General features: G+C 47.9%; 1 long non-coding RNA gene across 1 annotated transcript; it reads right to left on the bottom strand.

The window, feature by feature from the left end:
- Positions 1-4605: 4605 nt before the first annotated feature.
- LOC111941860 (uncharacterized) lies at positions 4606-7010 on the bottom strand. The gene is made up of 2 exons (XR_002870307.2): positions 6888-7010; positions 4606-6231 (listed from the first exon to the last, which is right to left on the bottom strand). It is a non-coding gene; the product is annotated as an uncharacterized LOC111941860 (long non-coding RNA).
- Between the last annotated feature and the right edge of the window lie 35 nt (positions 7011-7045).

Genomic DNA, 7045 nt, shown 5'->3' with positions numbered 1-7045 from the left:
CACGGCCGCAGAGCCGGAGGCGGGGGCGGCCCTGGCCCAGCCTGGGCCCCGGGGCTCATCCTCGCCGAGCACCGCCGGTCCTGCGGGTGCTTGAGCTCCTTCCACTCGAGGAGTTCTGCCCAGGAAGGAGACCTCTGGGCTTTGTTCCTGCGGTCATCCCGCCCGTAGGGATCCCCAGCTGCGATGTGCTCCCACCAGAGTGTCTGGGGGTCTCTTGGGGACAGCTGTGAGGGACAGGGACCGAGGCTCGAAGCCCTGGTTGGGACAGCTGGGAAGTCTCTGGGGACGGACGTGTTCAGCCTCTGTGGCCAGGAACCTGCTGGAACAGGCAGGGCAGGTGTTGGAAATGGCCTTGCCAGCTTCTCTGCCCCTGCTGGTTCTGCAGGGACCCTCCCCACGGTCTGGGCTCTGGGGGAACACTGCCAGCAGCCCTTGCCCCGATACTGAGACCCCCGGGAGATATCAGTCCCCTCCCCATGCCCCCAATTCACATTCTTCCTGCATGTGTGAAAGACAGCTTCTATTCTTTGAGAAGGTCCAAGGCAGCAGAGTTTCCCAGACAGGCACCAGGGAGGGAGGGTTTTTGGAGCAGTCACTGCATCTCCTGACTCCCAGCTCAGGCCAAGCCGGCACCCTCCCCACGGCCCCAGAGCCCAGCTGCCAACACGGCTGCCCTGACACCGCACTGCTCGCCATCTCCGCGCTCTCTGACAGCATCGTGAGGCCCCCGAGCAGCAGGGAGAGCAGTTTGGATATGTCAGGAACCTCAAGGCTTTGCACTGCTGAGTGAATTCCTCTTTCTCATTGTCAGAGGCCAGCAGCTGACAGGAATCCAGCAGTGAGCTCCCAGGAGAGCCGGCAGGACTGCCCACCCTGAGCAGCTCCTGGTCCACAGCAGCAGCTGAGGGCACGGACACTGGGGCTTCTCCTGCTGACTCACAGCCAAGGCGCTGGGACAGGTGTCCTTAGCATGGAAGAGCCCTTTGTGCCAGAGCTGGATGTGCATATCCTTCAGAACCATCTCCAGAGTCTGGGGCATGGAGAACATGTGCTCCTCACAGTCTGAGGCTGTCCCTGCAAGGGGGTGTCCTGCAGCATTCCTCAGGTCTGGCAGCCAGGGAGTCTCAGGATCCCTCTGCCCACAGGGAACAAGCCCTTTGGGGCTGATAGCTCTAATGTGGTGCCACAAAGGTCAACATGCTGTGGGCCAGTTTCCCGGGGTACTCGTGAGCCAGCATTACAGGCAGATCAACCAGGCTCTCCGCAGCTGACACTGCGTTGGTGTGCTCCCAAGTTTTCCTGGCTGCTGTTCACAATTTGTGGGACCTGGAGGGGCCACAGGTGAGGGTGGTGCAGCCACTGGAGTGCAGCCTTGTCCTCAGCTGCCCTTCTCTCTGCTGCTGTAAGGTGATTCCAGGTGTGGCTCATGGGCACACAGCACTGGCCCTACAGAGACCCAGGGCTTGCTGCTGGGCAGGACTGGAGCTCGGGGACAGCAGGAATGCTCTCCTCCAGGGACAGCCCTGCTCTTTTTACATTGCGGTGGGTGAGAGTCCCTCTGTGGGGGTGACACAGGTGACACATAGGACAGGGAGAAAGCCACCCCCATGTCCAGTGGCCCTGTGCACGACACTACCCAGCAGGGTAGGGGTGAGGTGTGTGTGTAAAATTTGGGGTTCCCTAAACCCTTTGGGCCTACCCCATAGCCATCCCCTCTCCAAGACCTGCTGGAGAAGGTTGGCTTTCCAGCCCTACTACTATTCCTGGATGTGCAAACAGAACAAAAAGAGTTGTGCTTAATAATTATTTAATAGTTGATAACGACAATCTTCCAGATATGGGTGAGTGAAAACGAGACATTTCCACTCCAGAAAGAGCACTAAACTATTTTTCAGAGGAGCAGCTCTGAAAGTTAAAACCCTCCAGAGCCCCAAACTCTCCAGATATCTGTAAAAACAGAGGAGAGTCTCTTTGACTGGCAAGAAAGCAGAATATGTGAAAGACAAGCAGGCTGCTAAAATCTGGTTTTCTGAAATTCTGTACTATACTTGTCCAGAGATGTGGAGCACGTCAGCTTCACAAGCACTCACTTTAACTCAGAGAACCTGGGAAACTCACCATGCCTGCTGTTACCTGTCACATGCCAGAATAGACTTAGGGCGAGTGTTTAATTTTCTTTAAGATGTTTAATTTTGCACTGACTCACACAACAGGTTTTCTTTTCTCCACTGCCTCTAAGGGGACAAGGACCTGTGAACTAAGAGTTGTGATTAATCTGACAAGTTCATATGATTAGCCTTTGAAAACAAAGCTGACAGTTTCATAAAATTAATTACAAAGTCTCAGAAGATGGCAATAATTGAGGTATTCTCCAACCATGCACTTACAATGTGAATTATTGTCCTGTCACAGGACCAGCCACAGCAATGCACTCTCATGTACTAGTAGGGTTAATACCTCAAACTTCATGGCAAAATCTTTTCTACCAAAAACTAGCACTTCTGTACAAGCATAAGCCATCTGTGCTGAGAACTGGGTTCTTTAGCCAGGAGATTCTGTATTTACAATCTGGTTTGTAGTCCGTTCTGCAGAAATGCAACTTTACCAGTTTTGCATGGTCTTTTTTAAAGTAAGCCTAACCTGACCTTCATGTGGAACTGTGCAATTATGAATTCCTGCTTCTCCTTTACCTTCCACAGTTTCTCTCTCTCTCTCTCTCTCTTTTGTGGTTTTGCAATCGCTGTGGGGAGCGATTTCAACCACAGCAAACAGCCGTATCGCTGCTTTTCCCCTGTGGGCAGCTCTGCAGTGCGGGTAGGCAACTCCCTGGGCTGTTCTCAGCCAAAACCAAGCACCACCCCTTGTGTTTATCCTTTCAAACACTGCATGGCTCAGCATCTGCCTCAGCAAGGCAAGCTGGACAGTGGTGGTTTAAATGTTTTAGATGACGAAGACCAGCGCAGTGCAGTTCTCGTGGTGGTTCTCTTTGCTTCTGTTCCTCCTGCTCTGCTTCCCCTGCCCCTGCACTCCTTGCTTTTCCAGCCTGTCACAAGCACATGCTGTGTGTCCACGTCCCAGACGTGTTTATTCATCCTGTTTTGGGTTCTCCTGGAGAAAGAGGTCCCGCAGAACACTAAACATAGTTTTCAAATGAAGTTTTCAGTGTGAAAGATTGAGCAGAAATGAAAAACAGATTTTCCATTCTACCTGAAACAGCAGTTAAAAAAAAAAAAAATGCAGTAATGTAATTTGCTTATTTTCATTTCATATACTCATTTAGCTCAAAAAATACTGATAGCTCTGTTTGAATCCTGGTAATAGTGCTAAATTAACATTTTTAAAGTATTTTTTTTGGGAAAGGCTTCAAGTTCTGCATGAGGGAACCTATAAAGTGCAGTGTAGTCATACTTAAGTTATTGCTATACAGAGCAGCAATTAGAATTTGCACAGGGACCATGCAGCAGTCACAGTTATCATTTTCATATCATTGAAGCCAAAAAACCAGGGAGGAGCATTACTATTACCCCATCTGCTCATGTGAGGAGTGTCCAGATTTTGCTCTCTTTCTAAACAGCTGCAGACACCCCTGTGCTCTCTCCTCCTGCCATGGCTGTTACAGAAAAAAAAACATTTCTATTCATTTCTTGTTGTTTTTCTTGGTTTCTTGAAAGCCCAGACAGAAGCAAATTCTCTTTTTTAGCAGACATTCCGCAGGTGGAAACAAACAGAATTTTCTCATAAGTACTCGGGTTAGATAATATAAAGTATAATATTTTAAAATTATTTCTTTAAGTTCTTCTTTAGGAGAATAGTATCTGACTCACTGAGACTCAGACTATGGACATACATGCAGAATGTATTCACTATGATTCTTGTTCACTTTAAAATCAAATATGGTATAAATTCAAATTATTATATATATGTAAAATCTAAGCAATACAAAGTTGGCAACAGCAAAAATGACTAATTTACTGGAAATTAAAAGATCTATGCATATTTCCCAAAAACTTTTCAGATTCTGGAATTTTACTTAAATCAGCATCCAGAGAAAACCTTTGCTATTAAACGGTGCACGTTGGAAGGCTTTTGTTTAAAAATGTCTCAGTTATTGAAATGCTTTCTACATTTTGAAGAGGTGAGTTCAAGAGGTGTAGTCTGTCAGGTCTGTTAAATTGTGTGCATATCCCACATACACAATTTATGCTGACTGCAAAATTAGTAAATTAAAATACATAAATTGTACCTGCTGTGGAATTTTGAAGCTATGTGGAAAGTACTTGTGATGTTTTTCAGAGGTGTGTGAGAGGCAGGGCTGAGTCACACTGGTAGACATCACATTCCTGGTTTCTTGTTTGTTTCTTTGGGTTTCTGAGGGAGAGAAAACACTCCTGGCTCTCAATCTTCGTGACTCTCTGATCACTGATGGGTTTAACCGTGGTACTCTCAGGCTCTTCTGGACACAGAGACTTCATCCCATGTGTGCCCTGCATCCAGCCAGAGCTGCCCTGAGTAAAGAGGAACAATGCTGATATTCAGTTTCATAGGCCTACCATCAGTCCAGGCACAACTTGAAGACCCATCATTTACTCACTTCCTTTTTGAGACTAATCCAGCAGGAAGAATTAAACCACACAAGCAGCAGAAAGAAATCACAGATATAAGAAAATGTCAGGGAAATCTGGCAGCAGCAATGATTACTTGTTTCTTTATGGAAGCTAGTCTTGCTGTTGAAACCAACACAAGTTTATATTTTTTAAATACTGATATATTAATAGATTCAACTATTATAATTTTTATGTGCATAAGAAATGCCACCTTTTTGAAAATGAATGCTGTTTTTGAAATGCTATTTTTGAAAAATAAGCATAGAATTGGCAAGATCAACATTTACTTTTATCAGTGTCTAGTTACAATAACTGATTAAACTAGATTAAACTGGCCAGCTGCCTCTACTACAATATTTGTTTCCATTTAATTTTTATAGTATTAGCTAACCTTGTTTGCTAAATAAGTACCATTTAGTTTAATCTCATGTAGTAGACTGGGAAGCTAAAATGAAGTGTTTTCAACAACAGAAATTTGAATCTTGAGACTAATAAAGGGAGAGGAAGGCCTCCTTACAAATAGTTTGGATTTTAAATAGATCATTTTGATTTGGGAGGTGAAATGGAACACATCACACCCATACCTCTTCCAGGAGCGAAAAGTGCTGCCCAACTGCAAGAAAAATATCAGGGGGTGGGGATGATACTTTTTTTTGTAACAAAATGAAAACTGTGATTTAAAACCAAGCACCAAACTAAATTCTGGAAGCAGACAGAATCAAAACCAGCACTAAACACCTACAGAGGGCTCAGTTTGTCCAACAATAAAACCTCCCAAACTTTGTCTCTTGTACTGCCTGTGAACACAGATCCTTTCACACCAGTGCCAGCTGCAGTGTAAAACTACCCTAGGTTATAATCCTACTGTGCTGACAATTTTATGTTCAAGCAGGTGCTGTAGAATTTTTTCCCAGCTGCTATCACTCTTATTACCCAGCTTTTTTATTTTTCCAGTGGAAAAGGAGCAAATTCTAGTAACGGGCAGGGAAGGAAAAGCCAGAAAGAGATAATGAAACCAGAAAGAGATAATTTGTGTCAGCCAAGGCATCATGTGGGAAAAGCAGGAGCTCCCAACTATGATTAGTTTGTGACTAAATTACTTTCGTTATATACACCCCTGTGACTGGAATATATTATTTTTTCACTTTGAAGGGCTGTCACCCAGCAGTGAAAATTTGCAAAAGGATTCCTGCTTTTCCTGAAGAATTAATGCTCAGCCTGAGAGTGCTTCTCACTGGCAGCAAAACTTCAGGAGCCACACTGAGATCAGCCAAGGAATATGAAAATGCAAACTCAAAAGTTGGGCTGACTCCACCTAAGGAATTGCACTCTGAGTCCTGAAATGAGCAAACTCGCAGAATGATGGAATCAGTTAGGTTGGAAATGAGCTCTGAGGTCATCACGTCCAGCCCATGATGAACAGCACCTTGCCACTCAGACCATGTCACTGAGTGCCACTTCCAGTCTATCCTCAAACACCTCCCTGGACAGCTCCTTCTGCCCTCTCATGCAGGTGTCGCTGGTCACCTGGGAGATCCCTGGGTACCAAATTCTTTCATAGCAGCCCTAGACGGGGTGCTCAGGCGGCAGCAGGAGTCAACGTTGTTTTTAAACCACAGCGAGCAGCCTGTGGGTGAGGGAGAAGTAAATTCGGGATAGGAAACGATCACAACAGTTGTTATGCTGGCAAAATTCCTTATTTACGAGGGGCTTGTAGCTGCAGCTGGACACGAGCCCAGGGGTGGCCAGGTGGCCAAGAGGCCGATGGCCCCTGGGCTGTGGCAGCCGTGGGGCGGCAGCAGGAGCAGGGCAGTGCCCGTCCCTGTGCTGCCACTGCTGAGGCCACAGCTCGAGTGCCGTGTCCAGCTCTGGGCCCCTCAGCACAGGGAATTGAGGGGCTGCAGCGTGCCCAGAGAAGGGAACGGAGCTGGGAAGGGGCTGGAGCCCCAGCAGGGGCTGAGGGAGCTGGGAAAGGGGCTCAGCCTGGAGAAAAGGAGGCTCAGGGGACCCTTCTGGCTTTGCATAAGTCCCTACCAGGAGGGGACACCCGGGGGGTCGGGCTCTGCTCCCAAGGAACAAGGGCAAGAGGAAATGAAGCTGCGCCGGGGGGAGGTGGGGGTTAGGTTGGACATCAGCAGGAATTTCTTCATAGAACGGGCTGCTCAGGGACGTGCTGCAGTCCATCCCCGGAGGCGCTTAAGGAAAGCCTAAACGCGGCGCTCAGTGCCATGCTCTTGTTGACAGGGTGGTGTCCGGGCATACCCTAGGCTCGATCATCCCCACCTGATTTATCCCGTGGTTTTGTAATTTATAGGCACACCGCAAACGAGTGCATCTCCCCGAGACCGCCCGGGCAGGCGAGGGGCGCTGCGGGGAGCCCGTGCGGGGACCCCCGGGCGCGGCGGCGGGAGGGGACGCGGGGTCCGGGTCCCTTTGTCCGG

Source organism: Cyanistes caeruleus, chromosome Z (assembly GCF_971803275.1).
Source record: "Cyanistes caeruleus chromosome Z, bCyaCae1.hap1.1, whole genome shotgun sequence".
NCBI classification, from domain to species: domain Eukaryota; kingdom Metazoa; phylum Chordata; class Aves; order Passeriformes; family Paridae; genus Cyanistes; species Cyanistes caeruleus.
The sequence above is the reverse complement of the archived record's forward strand: the minus strand, read 5'-3'. Positions and strand labels throughout refer to the sequence as shown.